Here is an 18410-nt window from a genome sequence, read left to right on the forward strand (position 1 = left end):
AGAAAGGTTGCTATGCTTGTAGTTTATTGTATATTAAAGGTTTGAATTCTTTAGTTCAAAAGAACGTCGAGTCGCCATGTTTTAGAACTAAGGGATCCATAAAACTTCATTAGAGTTAAGAGGATCTGTTTGATTAACCTATTTGCTATCCAGGTTTCCCCTACGTAAAAATCTCTTAAGGACTCACCAGAGTTGCTTTTCCAGATAGGAGAGGAAGAATCCCACTTCCACCCCCGTGCCCCCCGCCCCCCCCCCGGCCAGTAAATAAAAAAGACATTAATAGCTTTAAAAAAGAAAGAGATCATTAAATTCTTAGGTTCTTCGGGAACAAATCAGTGGGGCCGACAGTCCTCTGACATTTGAGCCCTACTCTAAGGTTATTTCCATGGTTCCCACGTTACTTTAAAGAAAGCTACCACATACATTCTTTACGGTTTTTTCTTCTCTGACTGGTTATGGAGCCGCAAAAAGACTAAGGCTGCAGCCCAGCGATGAACCTGGTGGATACTGCGCCAGGTCTACCGGAGTGGGGCTGCAGGAGCCCGAGAGGGGACTAGAATTAGTCCCTCCGCGCACCGGGACAGTCATCGCTCTTTGTTAACAAATACAAGAAAACGCGGCGGCGGCGAAGTGTGGTGGGAGGGCGGGGGACTAGATCGAGGCATAACTTTGCGTTTATATGCATAACTGTGCGTAAGAAAGATCATTAGCAAGGCGTTCCAAACGCTGGACAGCCCAGGGCCCCGTGTCATTGGCTTTTGTGCATTTGAAGGCGCGAGAGTGCCCGGCTCAAAGGTTCCCCTTTGTGTGAAAGTGGGGAAACCAGAAGCGTGCAGCTACGGCTGGGTTTTCATTTTCGAATTCGTCAGGCACTTGGACCAAAATACTCCCGCACCAATACACTCCCGCATTCTCGCAACAACAATACTCGGACTTGAGTTACTTATCCGTCGCTGACCGAGCGAGGAGCGACAATGGCTTGGTGCGGGCGCCCGCAGTTCGGGGGGCAGCGCCAAGGGGCCGCCCGCCGCGCTCCGCAGCTGCGCGCTGAGCCCCGCCACCCGACCGTCAGCAAACGCGGGCACCAACCGCCGCGCGGCCCGGCCGTTGGGCGGGTGGTAATTTCTGGGAATGGGGCGGGGTCGCGGGTGTGCAAGGCCGGGCGCCTGCGAGCGAGGAGGAGGAGCGGGCGGCGCAGAGGGCGCGAGGCTGGAGGGGCGGTGCGCCACGAGCGTCACGGGCCGGGGAGGGGCCGGGGCGGGGTGGGGTGGGCGGCGCGCTCTGGCCTGCCCGCGCCCCCACCTTTCGCTTCGCGGAGGCTGTGGAGTGGAGAACTGGAGGGTTCTGGGCTAGGAGTTTATCCAGCCCTCGGCCCCCAGTAACTGTCAGACTGCCCGAGTGCGGAGCTGTCCCTGAGAAGGGCGGGAGTCTGGAGCTGGGGCTGGAATGACAGCGGGGCCCGCGGGAGGCTTCAGAGAGTGGCGAGGGTGTGTGCGTGCGGTCCCGGCCAGCTGGGAGAAGGGGGCGGGCGGGCGCTGCAGGTGCACGCGCGGTCCCGCTACCCCCACGCGCCCGCCCGCGCCTGGGAGCCCCTGCACCAGTCTGGGGTTGGAGCCGAGTGGGATGGGGGAGCCCCGAGCAGGGAGCGGGACACGGGGCCAGAGTCTTTACCTGAGATGGAGGGTTTGGGAGAAGTTGGGGGCTCAGGGGCGGGCGAGAGTCGAGAGAGCCACTGAGGCAGGTTGGCGGGCTGGTGGGGGCCGCGGGCGGTGGGGCCCCGCGGGGTATAAATAGCCGGCCCTGGTTTGACAGACGCTGCGGTGACTGGCGGTGCCGCCCCCCCTCGCCGCGTGGGGAGGGGAGGAGCGCTCCGAGCGGGCGGGGTGGGGGAGGCGGACTCGAGTGTCCTGGTGGCGGCGGCAGGAGGCCGAGGGGGAGGAGCCGAGGCGGGGGGTGGAGGGAGGGGGCCGGGAGCGGGGCGAGGGCGGGGGCCACCATTGCTCCCCGCGCCGGGCTCTGTGTCGCTGCCGTCGCCTCGGCGGTTGGGAATCGGTGGGGCGGCGCGGGCGGGGGGCGCTGCGCGGGGCGGCTCGCCGCTGTTTTGTTTCCTCCTCTCCCAGTGGAGCGGCTCGGGCTGCCGGGGAGGCCCTGGCTCCCTCGGGACGCCCGGCCAACGGCGGCGGCGGTGCTAGTCCGCGGCCCTGCCGGGAGGGAAAGCTACGCCGTGGTCTTCCCAGGCGACGCGGAGAGCAGGTAAGAGCGCGGGCAGCCGAGGCTGGTGGGAGGGAGCGCGGAGGGCGCGGCGATAAAGCCTCGCTGTCCCGAGTGCCGCCTCCTCCCTCCGCACCCCCGCCCCGCGCCTGTGTTGTTTGCTCCGGGGTTTGCTGAGGGTTTTCCGGAGGCTGTGGCGGTGACAACGGCTGGGAGCTGGGGAAGGGGGCTGAGTGCCCCCGGGCAACGGTCGGGAAGCGGGACTTGGAGAAAGGGGAAGGCGCGCTGTTCGCCTGCCCGCGGGGAGCGCGAGGCGCGGGGCAGGGCTGAGGAAAGAGGTTACGGACCCCGGCGGGGGGGGGGGATGGGCTGAGCGCAGCTGGTCTCGCTGTGTTTACATCTCCGCGCGAGTCACCTCTGCCGAGAAGCGGACAGAAACTGACCCGCCTTATCCCGCGGGGAGGCCAGGGCGGGGGTCCGGCTCCGGAGGAAGCGCGTCCTGGGAGGGTCTGGTAGGGCGGGAGGCTGCGGCCGGCGCCGGGGCAGGGCAGCGAGCTCGGGGCGGGACCTGGGAGGCTCCGGCCGCCCCGGGTGGCGTGGAGGGCTGGACACCAGTTTCCTTCCCCGTCGGGCCTTATCGCCGCCTCTTACCTTTCCTTCTTTCCGCGGCTAGCTTGCATGGCAGGTTGTACTCGGTTATCCTTTTATTCTCGCTTTCCACGCCGGCCCCCTACTGCCACTTCCCCCAGTTCCCCCGGGGGTAGGGAGGCTTGGCTGTGATAGGAATCTGTTTTTTAAACAAAACAAAAACGGGCTCTGTAACGCGCGTCCAGTGACCGCCTTCTGGATCCTCTCTTGGAGAAGCTGTCCCCTTGGGACCGTGCTACTGGATGTTTTGGGGGCGCGGGAAAGGAACGGTGAGGGCTCTGCCAGGGCTGGTGCTGACTGCCGGAGCAGCTTTGCGAGCAGAGTAGCCGTACCCCCACCCCCGACGCCCCCGCTCCAGTTGGACATTTTAATTCCATGTCACTAAAGGACAGAGAAAATATTCCACAAGGCCAAGAGTAATCCAGATTGCACTGTTTCTAATGTTTCTTATGTGCCAGCATCCTGGGCTCTCTTTCTAGGACCTAGATTCGCTGCAGAACAGCCTTTCTTTAAGTTATTCGTACTAGTTTAAATGAGTGAGGGGGGAACACTTCATTCAAAAACTGTAAAATTTCCCCCCTTCGTGAACATTTACTTCAGTTGTGTGGTTTAAATTTTAATTCGGTGATGATATAACAGTAATCTTGTGTTTGATAATCAGATTTGCTTTTCTTTTTACCTATGAGTCACTATAGAGAGGTAAATTATGCGCTTTCCCTAGTGCCATAAATCACAGAATAGTGCCAGAATCACGGAAGAACGTATACTTTACTAAGGTAGGATTGGGTAGTTGCGTTTCGGAGTTTTTTTTTTTCTTTCTTTAAAAGGTAAAAATGACTTTATATAAGCCTGGAAATTATTGAATTACATTTAAGGAATTCAGGAATAATGAAAGTTTATATGTAGTGCAATACAGTTTATGCAGTGCGTTCATATGAATATAAGGGAGCTAGCTCCTCATAAACACATGAAGTAGAAAACTGAAATATCTTGGGCATTTGAAATTTGAATATTTAATAACAACCTATTTTTTAAGGTTAGTGACTTAACGAGTTACTCAATCATTGCTTGTAATTTCAGATATATATACTCATATACAAAATTATGAGAGTATAATTGGAAGATACTTATAACTTTGAGATTTTTCTGTCCTAAATAATAGATTGGTAACTTTGGATGTGGTAGGCCTACCAGTGTTGATGGCTTTGTACACCCAGGTTTTGTTTTGTTTTGTTTTTGTAACAGTTTTATTGAGATATAATTCATATACCATTCAATTCACCAATTTAAAGTGCACATTTTAGTGGTTTTTAATATATTCACAGAGTTGTGCAACTATCACCATAATCAATTTTAGGACATTTTCATCATTCCGAAAAAGAATCCTGTATCCATTAGTGGTTACTCTCCTTTTCCCCCCAAGATCCCCAGCTCTAGGCAACCACTGATCTTTCTGTCTCTATGGATTTACCTATTTTGGACATTTTTTTATGAGAGGAATCATACAGGAGTGCCTGGGTGGCTCAGTTGGTTGAGCATCCAACTCTGGATTTTGGCTTAGATCATGATCTTCGGGTCCTGAGATTGAGCTGGGGGTGGAGCCTGGTTAGGATTCTCTCCCCCCACCCTCCTTGCTTGAGCAGGCACTTGCTCTCTCTTAAAAAAAAAAAAAAAAAGTAGAATCATACAATATGTTATTTTTCATGACTGGTTTCTTTTACTTAGCACAATGTTTTCAAAGTTCATGTTGTAGCCTATGTCATTATTTTTATTGCTGAGTAATATTCTATTGTATGGATATATCACATTATTTGTTAGTAAGTGGACATTTGAGTTTCCACTTTTTAGCTATTATGAACAGTGCTGCTGTGAACATTTTTGTACACATTTTTTTGTGGATGTGTTTTCATTTCTCTTGGGTATGTACAGAGCATAGAAAATTAATATGCATAAGCCTGTTGCGTTTCTATACATTAATAATGAACTACCCGAAAGAGGTTAAGAAAACAATCCCACTCACAATTGCATCAAAAAAAAAAAAAAAATAGGAGTAGATTTAACCAAGGAGTTAAAAGGCCTTACTCTGAAAACTATAAGACATTGATGAAAGAGATTGAAGATGATACAAATAAATGGAAAGATAAACCATACTCATGGATTAGAAAAATTAATGTTAAAATGTTCATATTATCTGAAGCAGTCTACAGATTCATTGCAATCCCTATTAAAATTCCAGTGGCATTTTTCACAGAAGTAGAACAAGTAATCCTAAAATTTGTATAGAATTTTATTTGTGTACAAAAGAGCCTGTATAGCCAAAGCAATCTTGAGAAAGAAGAACGAAGCTGAAGATATCAGGCTCCCTGATTTCAAACTATGCTACAAAGCTGTAGTAGTCGTCAAAGCGGTATGGTACTGGCTCAAAAACAGACACAGATCAATAGAACAGAATAGAGCCCAGAAATAAACCCATTCTTATTAATGTTTGACAAAGGAGGCAAGAAGCTACAACAGGGAAAAGATAGTCTCTTCAATAAATGGTGCTGGGAAAACTGGACAGCTACATGGCAAAAGAATAAAACTGGACCACTTTTTTAAAAAAAATTTTATTTATTTATTTTTAAAGTAATCTCTGTGCCCAACATAGGGCCTGAAATCATGACCCTGAAATCAAGAGCCAAATACTTCACTGATTGAGCCAGCAGGTACCCCTGGACCACTTTCTTATACCATATACAAATAAAAACTCAAAATGGATTAAAGATTTAAATGTAAAACCAGAAACCATCAAAGTCCTAGAAGCAAACATAGGCAGTAAGCTTTTGGACATTTGTCTGAACAATATTTTTTTGGATCTGTCTTCTCAGGCAAGGGCAGCAAAGCAAAAATAAGTAAGACTACATCAAACTAAAAAGCTTCTGCTCAGTGAAGGAGACCATAAACAAAATGAAAAGGGGACCTGCTGAATGGGAGAAGATATTTGTAAATGATGTAACTGGTAAGGGAGATCAATAATCCAAAATATATGAAGAATTTACAACTCAATATATTAAAATCCAATTAAAAGATGGGCAGAGGATCCAAATAGACATTTCTCCAAAAAGACCCAGCAATTGCACTACTAGGCATTTACCCAAAGGATACAAAAGGATACAAAAATACTGATTTGAAGGGGCACATGCACCCCAGTGTTTATAACAGCATTATCAATAATAGCCAAATTATGGAAAGAGCCCACATGTCCATTGACTGATGAATGGATAAAGAAGAGGTGGTGTGTATATATACAATAGAATATTACTTATCCATATAAACAATTCAGTTGTTTTTAGTAAACATATAGAATTGTTATACTATCATTACAAGCCAGATATATTTGTTTGTTTGCTTGTTTATTTATCTTTAAAACCATTTACAAACTTTAATTCAGCAAAGGAAGGTCTGTGAGAGGACTGGGGAGACAACATACCCCCTAGACTCCTCCAGAGACGGAAGAGGGAAGCTGGTCGCCCAGGTGGCTAGGGGGAGAGCCCAGGATCTCCTCAGACTGACAGGTCCTGCTGGTGGGCAGGGGCAGAGCTTATCTGCATGAAGTTGCCGGACTCCACACTGGGCCAACAGGAGGCCACCTGTAAGTACTATAGCCTGGGATGGAGAGGCAGAGCTCATCTTCACCATGGGGATAGACAGCAGAGGCTCAAGTCAGATGCACAATACCTGACTCCCGCAGACTGACAGCAGGACTGGTTTAAGCGTATAAGCCACTTTTAGAACATTTCTGTGTCCTCCAAAAAGTACGTCTAGTCTGTTTGCAGTTAACCCTTCCCCCGCCCCCCCCAACCCAGTCCCAGGCAACCACTGATCTGTGTTTTGTCTCTCTGGACTTGCCTTTTCTGGATAGTTTATAGCAATGGAACCATACAATATATGGTTGTCTTAGCTTTTACTTATTTACTTATTCACTTATCTGAGAGAGAGAGTGCGTGCAAGCGGGGTGAGGGGCAGAGAGAGAGAGAATCTCAAGCCTACTCCATGCTGAGTGTGGAGCCCTCTGTGGGATTCAACCTCACGATCCTGAGATCATGACATGAGCTGAAATCGAGAGTTGGTCGCTTAACCAACTAAGCCACCCAGGCACCCTGAATCATACAATATGTAGTCTTTTGCATCAGGCTTTTTTCACTTAGCATCATGTTTTTTGGGGATTTATCCATATTATAGCATGTACCAGTACTTTGTTTCTTTTTATTGCTGAACAGTATTCTATTGTGTGGATATACCACATTTTGTTTTTTATTGACCAGTTGATAGGCATTTGGATTGTTTCCAGTTTTGACTGTTGAAAATAATGCGGCTTGAACATTTGAATACAAGTCTTTATGTGAATATATGGTTTCATTCTCTTGGGTAGATACTAGGAATAGACTTTTTCTATTCTGCTGAGTGGGGAGCCCAACATGGGGCTTCATTCCATGACCCTGAAATCATGACCTGAGCTGAAACCAAGAGTCAGACACTTAACTGACTGAGCCACCTGGGCGCCCCATATATTTACATTTCTAACAGCAGTGTAAGAGAGTTCCAGTTTCTTCACATCCTTGTCAACACTTGTTCTTATCATTTTTATTATAGCCATTCTAGTAGGTATGAAGGTTCTTATCATTTTTATTATAGCCATTCTAGTAGGTATGAAGTGGTTAACTCATTGTGGTTTAAGTTCACATTTTCTTAAAGATTCAAGGCATTGAGCATTTTTTCATATAATTATTAGACATTCATATATTCCTTTTGTTGAAGTAGCCACTCAAATCTTTTGCCCATTTTCTATCTTATTATTGAGTTGTAAAAGTTATTTTTTTTAAAAAAGATTTATTTATTTATTTCGGGGGGAGGGGCAAAGGGTGAGGGAGAGAGAGAATACCAGACTCCCCACTGAGTGGGGAGCCTGACCTGGGGCTCAGTCTCACATCCTTGAGATCATGACCTGAGCTGAAATCAACTGAGATATGACCTGAGCTGAAATCGAGAGTCAGATGCCTAATTGACTGAGCCACATAGGCCCCCCCCAAGTTGTAAGAATTCTTTATGTATTCTGGATACAAGCCCTTTATTAGATAGATGATTTGCAAATATTATTTCCCAGTTTGTGGCTTGTTTTCTCATTTTTTTATTGGAGCCCTTTGAAGTGCAAACATTTTAAAACATATATATTTTTAGAGTTTTTATTTTTTAAGTACGCTCTAGGCCCAGTGTGGGGCTTGAACTCATGACCCCATAATCAAGAGTCGCATGCTCCACCAACTGAGCCAGCTGGATGCCCCCCCAAATTTTAATTTTGTTGGAATTTAATTTCCCAAATTTTTCTTTTATAGATCATGCTTTTGTTGTAAGAACTCTTTGCCTAATTCAGGGTCTTCTTTGTTTTCTTATAGATGTTTTATAGTTTTTGCTCTTAGATTTGGGTTGTATTTTGAGTTAATTTTTATGTATGGTATGAAGTAAGAGTCTAAATTCATCTGTTGCATATTGATTGTCTTAGAACAATTTGCTGAAAAGATAACATATCTTTGTTGAAAAGATGCCATTTCTTCATTGATAATAAATGTAAAGATTTATTTCTGGCCTGCATTCTGTTCCATTATCTATGTATCTGTCTTTATGATAGCTAATACTATTCTGTCTTGATTATAGTGCCCTGTGGTAATTTGTGAAGTTGGGTAGTGTAAGCCCTCCAATTTTGTTTTTGTTTTTAAAAGTTATGGCTCTTCTGGGCCCTACATAAAAATTTTAAGATTATCTTATTAATGTTTGGAAAGCAGTCTTGGAATTTTGATGGGAATGCATTGAATCTGTAGATCAGTTTGGGGAGAATTACAAATCTTGCAATATTGCGTTTTCTAATACATGAACAAGGAAAATTTCTCTTGATTTATTGATCTTTAATTTTTCTCAGTGATGTTTTGTAATTTCAGTGTATAAATTTTATTCTTAAATTTTTTTTATTTTGTGGTAAGAACACTTAACATGAAATCTACTTTCTGAACTTTTTAAGTGTACAATGCAGTATTGTTTATTGCAGCAGTACAACAACAGTGTTGTATAGCAAATCTCTGTATTTGGTAGAGGGTTCCTTTTAAATCCTGGTTTGTTCCTGAATTTTTATCATGAATGGGTATTAGATTTTGTCAGATGCTTTTTCTGCATCTGTTAGCATGACCAACTGTCACAGTTTGCCTAAGACTGTTCTGGTTTTAGTACTGAAATTCCTGCATTTTGGGAAACTCCTCTGTCCTGGACAAACCAGTATGGTTGATCACCTCCATGTCTGAGATGATCATGTGGTTCCTGTCCTTTATTCCATTAATATTGTGTGTTATATTAATTGATTCTCAGATATTAAACCAGCCTTAGTCCTAGGTTAAATCTGTTTGTCATGTTGTAGAATTCTTACTATAGTTGCTGGTTTTCCTTTGCTAATATTTAGTTGAACATTTTGTGTCTATATTTATGAAAGATACTGGTTTGTAGTTTTTTTTTCCTTGTGATGTCTTTGGATTTTGTAACATAGTAATACTAGCCTCAAAGAATGAATTGAGAAGTGTTTCCTCGTTTATTTTCTGTAAGAGTTTGTGAATGACTGGTGTTATTATCTCTTGGAATACATTTGATAGGATTTACCAGTGAAAGCAAGTGGGCCTGGATTTTGTTCCTTTGGAAAATTTTTATTTTTTATTTTTAAAAAGATTTTATCTATTTATTTGACAGAGAGAGACACAGCGAGAGAGGGAACACAAGCAGGGGGAGTGGGAGAGGGAGAAGCAGGCCTCCTGCAGAGCAGGGAGCCTGATGCAGGGCTCGATCCCAGGACCCTGGGATCATGACCTGAGCCGAAGGCAGACGCCCAACGACTGAGCCACCCAGGTGCCCCTGGAAAATTTTTAAATTGCTAATTCAATTTCTTTATTTGTTATAGGTCTGTTCACATTTTCTGCTTATTTTTGAGTTAGTTTCAGTAATTGCATTTCTTGGGATTTGTCCATTTCACCTAAGCTATTTAATATTTTTGGCAAATAGTTCATAGTATTCTTATATGTGCTTTTAATTTTACTAGTGTAGGTAGTGATGTCCCTTTTTCATTCTTAATTTTGGTAGCATGTGTATTCTTTCTTTTCTACTTGGTCATTCTAGCTAAAGGTTTGTCAATTTTGCTGCTATTTTCAAAGAAACAGGTTTGGTTTAATTGATTTTTCCCCCCATTTTCTGTTTTCTATTTCACTGATTTCCGTTTTAACTTATATAATTTCCATCCTATTGGTTGCTTTGGGTTTAGTTTGCCTTCTTCTAGCTTCTTAAGGTAGAAGTGTAGGCTATTGATTTGAGATCTTTCTTCCTTAGTGATACAGGCATTTAAGGCTCTAAATTTCCTTTCTGACACTGTGTTAGCTGCATCCTATGCATTTTTTATGTTCTGCTATTTATTTATTTATTTATTTATTTATTTATTTATTTATTTATATTTTTAAAGATTTTATTTATTTATTTGACAGACACAGCGAGAGAGGGAACACAAGCAGGGGGAGTGGGAGAGGGAGAAGCAGGCTTCCCACTGAGCAGGAGCCCAATGTGGGGGCTGGATCTCAGGACTCTGGGATCATGACCTGAGCCAAAGGCAGACGCTTAATGACTGAGGTACCCAGGCGCCCCTATTTATTTATATTTTTAAAAAGATTTTATTTACTTGCTTGAGAGAGAAAGGGAGAGAATGAGCAGGGAGAGAAGGAGGACAGAGAGAGGGAGAAACAGACTCCCTGCTGAGCAGGGAGACCGACATGGGCCTCCATCCCAAAACCCTAGGATCATGACCTGAGCCGAAGGCAGACATTTAACCAACTGAGCCACCGAGGCACCCCTATGTTTTGCTTTTTAAAATTTTTATTCACTTCTAAATATTTTTAAATTTCCTTTGTGATATCTTCTTTGACCTATGGGTTATTTAGAAATGTACTGTTTAATTTCCAATTATTTGGGGATTCCCATTTCATTGTTGATTTTTTATTTAATTCCCCTGTAGTAAGAGAACACAGTTTGTATGATTTTCTCATTTTAAATTTATTGAGACAGTTTTATGGCCCAGTATGTAATCTTTTCTGAAGAATGTTCCTTGTGTACTAGATAAGAATATGCTGTTGTTGGGTGGAATGTTTTGTAGGTCTCATGTCAAGTTGAGTGATAGTTTGCAAGTCTTCTATGTCTGTGCTGATTTTCTGTTTAGCCATACTATCAATTATTGAGAGACAGATTAAAATCCCTATTATTATGTTTGTTTTTCCTTTCAGTACTGTCAATTTTTGCTTCATGCTTTGGGGGCATTGGTGTTAGTTAGACTATACATACATAATTGTTTTACTGATAAGCTGATCTCTATCATTATGAAAGATTCCTCTTTGTCTCTAGTATAGCCACTCCAACTCTCTTATGCTTACTGTTTGTATTGCAAATATTTTTCCATCTTTTTAGTTTCAGTTTATTTGTTTTTTGAGTCTAAAGTGTGTCTTATAAACAGCAAAGCATAACATGCTTTTTTAAAAAAAAAGTGCGACATTTCTACTTTTTGATTGGAGGGTTTAATCTGTTCACATTTAATTTAATCACTGATAGATTTATATCTGCAATGATGTATCTCTTTTTTTTTATTTGAGAGAGAGAGAGGGCGCACGCATGAGAGAGGGACAGAGGGAGAGGGAGAAGCAGACTCCCAGCTGAGAGGGGAGCCTGATGTGGGGCTTAATCCCAGGACCCCAGCCCCAGGATCATAACCCAAGCTGAAGGCAGATGCTCAACTGACTGAGCTACCCAGGTGCCCTGTCTCGTTTCTTTTTTATTTATTTGCTCATCCTCTTCTGCCTCTTCTGGAGTTAATAGATATTTTCCAGAGCATCATTTGATTCCTTTGTTAGTGTTTTAACTAGATCTTTTGGGTTATTTTCTTAGGTTGCTCTAGGGATTACAATATGTGTCTTTGTCACAGTCTCCTTCAGATTGACTAATTATGGTAAAATGTAGAAACTTTGCTCCATTTCCTCCCCATTGTATCTGTTAGTATTGTCATGCATATTAAGCTTTTATGTGTTAGAAACCTGATAGCACTGTTTTACATTTTTTATGCGATTGTATGTCTTTTAAAACAACTAAGAGAAGAAAAAAATATTTTTTTAAAGATTTATTTATTTGACAGAGAGAGAGAGCGTGTGCACAAGCAAGGGGAGCAGCAGGTAGAGGGAGAGGGAGAAATAGGTTCCCCACTGAGCAAGGAGCCCCATGTAGGACTCGATCTCAGGACCCTGGGATCATGACCTGAGCTGAAGGTAGACACTTACCTGACTGGGCCACCCAGGCACCCCGAGAAGAAAAAAATATTAAGCAGTCTTTTATATTTACACATATGTTACCTTTTATGGTGCTCCTTATTTCTTTTTGTGTATTTGAGTTATGGGCTGGTTATTTTCTTTTAGTCTGATGGACTTCCTTTAGGATTTCTTGTAAGCCAGGTCTGTTATCAATGAATTATTTCAATCTTTGTTTTTTGGATTGCTTTTATTTTGCCTTTATTTTTGAAAAATAGTTTTGCTGGATATAGAATTCTTTGTTACAGTTTTTTTTTTTTTTTTTCTTTCAGCACCTTGACTATGTTGTCTCCTGCTTTCTGGCCTCCATTGTTTCTGATGAATTGTTTTTCTCTTTGTGATTTTAAGATTTTCTTTGTCTTTGGCTTTCAATAATGATGTCTAGCTGTGGATCTCTTTGTGTTTATCCTACTTTGGATTCCTTAAACTTGAATCTATAGATTAATATTTTTCAACAGTTTGGCAAGTTTTGACCATAATTTCTTCAAATATTTTTTTCTGCCCTTTTCTCCCTCTTCCTTCTGGAACTTGCATTACATGTATGTTGGGTGCTTGGTGGTATACCATAAGTCTCTGAGGCTCTGTTCATTTTTTAAAATTCTCTTTTTCTGTTCTTCAGAATTGGTAATTTCTGTAGATACATCTCCAAGTTCACTGACTCTTATGTCATCTCAAATGTGCTATTGAGCTCTGCTAGTGAATTTTAATTTTGGTTGTGTACTTTTCAACTCTTACACTTTTCATCTCCAGAATTTCCATTTCTTCCTATTTTTTAATATAGTACCTATATCTTTATTAAGATTCTCCATTTTTTTGAGTTGTAGTTGTCATACTTTCCTTTAATTCTTTAAACATGATTTCTTTAATTTCAGATAAAATTACATTTTAGGTAGATGATATCTATACTATGTGTTAAATTCTAAAATGATGCTTGTTTTATTTTTAAATTATGTTCAATAATTTTCATCTGTATTTCATTATATGCCTGATTGTGTATTACTCATAAATGCTAAATTTCATCTGATAGTTTTTATAAAAACACAATTGACAATTTACTTATAATTACTAACGTTTACTGATATGTACGATCAGTGTACAATTTGAAAGATATACCATTCTGAAACTTTGGGTCAGTTTCTGAACTGATTATAACGTATAACATCTACTTGCTTGTCCATATTTCTTGGAATTAACCTATTCTTTCATGGTAAGTGCTAATGGTAGAAAAAAATGGAAGAAGCCTAAGAGAGCAGTATGTGTGAGAATGTTACAAAATACCAAGATCTTCATCTCAGCCTGTACATTTAGTAGTATAGTATTAATTCATTTTAGGTCCTTGAGTGATTGTAGTAAACAAGATAAATGCAGTACTTATTCTTATGGAATTTATATTCTGGTGGAGGAGACGTATATACATTAAACATAAATGAATAAAATAATTTTCACTATAAATATAATGAAGAAACAAAATAAAGTAATGTGATATCAAATAGAGACTGATGGGGCAGCTACATGGCAATGGAATATAATTGGAACTGGGGAGCCATGATAGAAATAGTTCTCTGAAGGGGTGGTACTTGAGGTGATATTTGTATGGTAGGTGAGGAGGATTCAGTCTGTGGATGATCTGTAAGAGCCTGTAGTCTAGAGAATAGGAGGTACAGAATAAGCTTGTTGTGTTGTGGGAATAGGGCCACTGTAGCTGGAGCTCAGCAGGCCAGCGAAAGAGAGATGAGAGATGAATGAGGTTGGAGAAATGGAATGGGCTAACCCTGGGTTGATCTTTATATAGACCATGTTTAAGACTTCAGATTTTTTCTTCTAAATGTGGTGGGAACCCACTGGAAAAATACTGTGGTGACCTTCATTCTTGACTAAAGAGTTAATTTACAGCTCACTTTGTAATTTATTCTGTAACAGTTTTTGAGTGTGAGTAAATGTATGTAGAATTTTCTCTCAATGATTTTAGCTTTATAAAGAACAGCAGGGAAAATAACTTCCCTGATGTTTCTTCCTTGAAATTTAGCTACCTAAAAATAAAATAAAATACCAATATCTAGAAAACTTTAAATTTGTAGTACAGTTACAGCAATGGCAGAGATTCTTTTTTTTTTTTTAAGATTTTATTTATTTATTCATGAGAGAGAGAGAGAGAGAGACAGAGGCAGAGGGAGAAGCAGGCTCCCTGTGGAGCAGGGAGCCCGATGCGGGACTCAATCCCAGGACCCTGGGATCATGACCTGAGCCAAAGGCAGACGCTTAACTGACTGAGCCACCCAGGCGTCCCAATGGCAGAGATTCTTATGATAATAATATTAACCAATTCATGTTAGTGTTATAAAATTATAATTTCAGCTGTTCATAATTATGGGCTAAAATATACAGATAACATGATGTAATTAGTTGTATGATGACTGACTTTCTAAATATAACTTTTCTCCTCCATTTAACTAGCAAAAACAGAGTTATTCTTTTTTCAAAATTAATTAATTAATTAATTTTTTTCTTTCTTTTTTTATTATGTTATGTTAATCACCATACATTACATCATTAGATTTTGATGTAGTGTTCCATGATTCATTGTTTGCGTATAACACCCAGTGCTCCATGCAGTACGTGCCCTCTTTAATACCCATCACCAGTCACAGTTATTCTTACTATTTTTTTAAAAGATTTTAATTTTTTATTTGAGAGAATGCAGGAGCTGGGGAGGGGGGAGAGGCAGAGAGACAAGCAGACTCCCTGCTGAGCAGGGCTCCATCCCAGGACCTTGAGATCCTGACCTGAGCCAAAGTCAGACGCTTAACCAACTGAGCCACCCAGGTGCCCCAGTCACAGTTATTTTTGTTTGGCTAACTAGTACTAACATAAAATAATTAGGAGTTCAAATTACTTCAGATTAGACAGTGTGGAATATAGTCCACTAAAGCTTTATGTGAATAAAATTTTCGAAGATAAACTACCTTTTCAAAGTACCGCTATTGTTTATTTAAAAAAAAGTAAGCTATGGTTTTTATAAAGTGACTGGTAACCTCCAGTATTTCCCTTTATAATGTCATGTATTTTTTTTTTTTTTTTTATATTTTAAAGTGTACTTTTCTAGGGGCAGTTGGCTGGGTGGCTCAGTTGGTTAAGCCGCTGCCTTTAGCTCAGGTCATGATCCTGGCGTCCTGGTTTTGAGCCCTGTGTTGGACTCCCCGGTCAGCAGGGAGTATACTTTTCCCACTCCCTCAGCTCCTGCCCTCCTCTTGTGCTCTCTCTCTGTCTCTCACATAAATAAATAAAAATAAGTATAATTAAATGTACTTTTCTATAATATTTAAGATATACTTTTTTAGTATTTAAAATATATTGAAAATATATTTCAAATAAGCTAGCTATATCAAATCAACTCAGATGTATCATAATTTGGAAAGTATTTTTAAATTACTCTAATTCTCTATTAATACTGATTTACAGTGTGTGTCTGAATATATTTCTTTGCCCCTTTATTCACTAACCATTTAATTTGACTGTATTCAGTATTGTATATATAGTTGTTAAAAGGTGCTTGTTTTTTTCCCCAAAATAATTTAAAGTAGCTTAACAAAGGACACATATGTATATATATTAATGATAGTAGAATAGAAGAAGGAAGCCAAGAACAAGAAAACTTGAGTCAGGAGTTAAAATTGTAGTCTATTATGTGCCAGACACTCTTCTGAGAGGTGTATATACAATGATGATTAGGATAGCTATGGCTCAGCTCTAATGGAGCTTACATTCTAGTTTGTGTTGATGGGGTTGTAGAAAGGTTTGCATTAAGCATGTAAAAAACACCTGTTTTACTTCATTACAGAGGAATGACAAAAAGATGATTTGGGACAGGATAAAATCCAGACAATTAAAAAACAATCAATCTACTGTCTAATATTATTAGTATCCTTGTTATGATTCATTTAAGATAGAATAAAGCTAATTTGTTTTGGTTCCCAAGCTAACATATGTTAATTTGAATTATTGGATTATAAATTTGGCCAAAGAACAAAACCAAAAAATTTCTCTGATCTGGTAATTTATATGTTCTATAGGTTTCTACTCAGCCATAATCAACGATAATGAGGAAACTTAGAGGGACATTGTGGTAGATTGATTATAGGGCTAAGCTTTATAAATAATGTAAGAAAAGAAGTTAAATTCATGAATTGGGGATAAAACAAACAAATAACATAGTGATTTCAGATTAAATATTAAATCTCAGAATCCTTTGGTTTCTTATCTATACTTGAAGGCCAAAGTTTCAATGTTTTCATGAGTAAACTGTCCAATTTGAGTAGTTTTATTTATAACCTTGCAGTGGATATCATTTAGATACATGAATAAAAAAGTAAGTTTTCCTTATTAATCTCAATTCTGTGTTAAACATGTGCCATTCTAAATCTAAATTTAATGATTATCTTAATTTTAGATTATAATTAGTAAGAATTAGAAGGTATATTCATTTGTAAAAGGATTAGTAAATTGTTTCCTCTTTTCTGTTCTCTAATAGTGTGATTAAATAAACTTCTAGGATAAGCTCATGTTTTATGTTTTATTTTGTGATATGGATGGGTTGAGAATGTTCCAGGAAGTTTGCCTTCATGAATTTTTACTTAATTTTTGGAAGTGGAGATGCTGTTCTACTATGTCATATCTAAGCACTTAAACTCAATCATAATATCACTCTATAATGATAAAGCATTTTAATCCTGGCATATCTTTTACAGGAGAAAGATGGGGTCTATGTCCTCTTCATTCCTGATCATTATGGTTTTTATCCTCCTCTAAAAGTTGCTGCTGGGTTGAAGATTAAGTTTTAAGTTGAAGTTTTACATTATCTGTAACTTTCAGTAGTCCTCCTCATCATTATCACAAAGTGATCTTTATGAAGTCTTTTTTTTTAATATATCTTTATGAAGTCTTGCCATCACACTGGATAACAATACCGTGATAGTTACACTATAATAGTCACTGTAGCTGTGACGTCGTTTCTATTATTTTTTCCTTTTTACAGATAAGTCTGAGACTTCACAAAGTTAAATAACTTTCTGTGCAGAAAAGAGTTAACATAGTAGGTCTGACACGGCTCTCCATAGAGAGACCTGTTTGCAAGGTGGCCCATGGCTAGCATCTGGGAACTTGGCTCTCAGAGTGTTTCCAGTAACTGATAAGGATGATTCACTGTGGGGCACCTGGGTGGCTCATTTGGTTAAGCATTTGACTTTAGCTCAGGTCCTGATATCAGGGTCCTGGGATTGGGCCCCACATCGGGTTCCCTGCTCAGCGTGGAGTCTGCTTCTTCCTCTCTCTCTACCCCACCCCCTGCTCATGCAGGCACGCTCTCTCTCAAATAAATAAATTAAATCTTAAAAGAAAAGCATGATTCACTGTGCCTAGACTGTTTGCAAACAATATGGTTTATGTTGAACACCTGCTTTCCTTTTGGGGGTCTGGAATTTTGGTGTATATGAGGCAAAGGGTACCCATGTGAGCAGGCCTCAATAAAACTTTGGGTGCCGCATCTCTGATGGGCTTCCCTGGGCAGAAACATTGCACATATGTTGGTGCATTTTTGTTGATGGGGGGGAAGAGTGAGTTCTGCATGCCCTCCTCTCATAGGAAGGAGAGAGTGTAAGGAAGCCTGCTGTGGCTCTTTCCTTTCTTGCCTGCTACATATCCTTGCTGTTTTCCATGAATGCAACCATATGCTGAGATCTGTGAGACTCCTGACACACCTCTTTAAGACTAAAAGAGATTCTGCCCTGCTGAAGCTGAACATTTGTGTTTTAATCTCTGGGGAAGCAGTTTATTTACCTTTGCCTGGTGATTAGAGTCCTAGGTACAATGGAGAAGATGATATTTAGTCCTTCAAATAAAAATAAGCATGCATTTGTTCATTCATCCATTCATTATAATTCTGTGGGCCCATATGTTGCCCATGTTTCAGGCCCTGAGGAGGAAGCTGTAAATCTTGGCTTAATTAGGTAGAGAAATCACCTTGTAAATACTTCAGGCCTCAAAGTGGGAGAGTAGATGTACTTTTTCCCCTAGTTGCTTCTGCAGGGGATCTATATCTATCTATCTATCTATCTATCTATCTATCTATCTATCTATCTATCTATCTATCTA

The 18410-nt window shown here is 40.8% G+C and overlaps 1 protein-coding gene across 2 annotated transcripts in view; it reads left to right on the forward strand.

Moving 5' to 3' along the window:
* Positions 1 to 1995: 1995 nt before the first annotated feature.
* The window catches only part of ELF2 (E74 like ETS transcription factor 2), a 108334-nt gene continuing 91919 nt past the window's right edge, over positions 1996 to 18410 (forward strand). The window contains exon 1 of one of the 2 annotated variants that reach the window (XM_035023054.1): positions 1996 to 2253. The gene's annotated coding sequence lies outside the window, so the exon portion shown is untranslated. The remainder of the gene's footprint in view (positions 2254 to 18410) is intronic. The other variant, XM_035023046.1, reaches the window with a different exon arrangement.

Source organism: Mirounga leonina, unplaced genomic scaffold (assembly GCF_011800145.1).
Source record: "Mirounga leonina isolate KUSES-001 unplaced genomic scaffold, KU_Mleo_1.0 Mir_176, whole genome shotgun sequence".
In the NCBI taxonomy this organism is placed as follows: Eukaryota; Metazoa; Chordata; class Mammalia; order Carnivora; family Phocidae; genus Mirounga; species Mirounga leonina.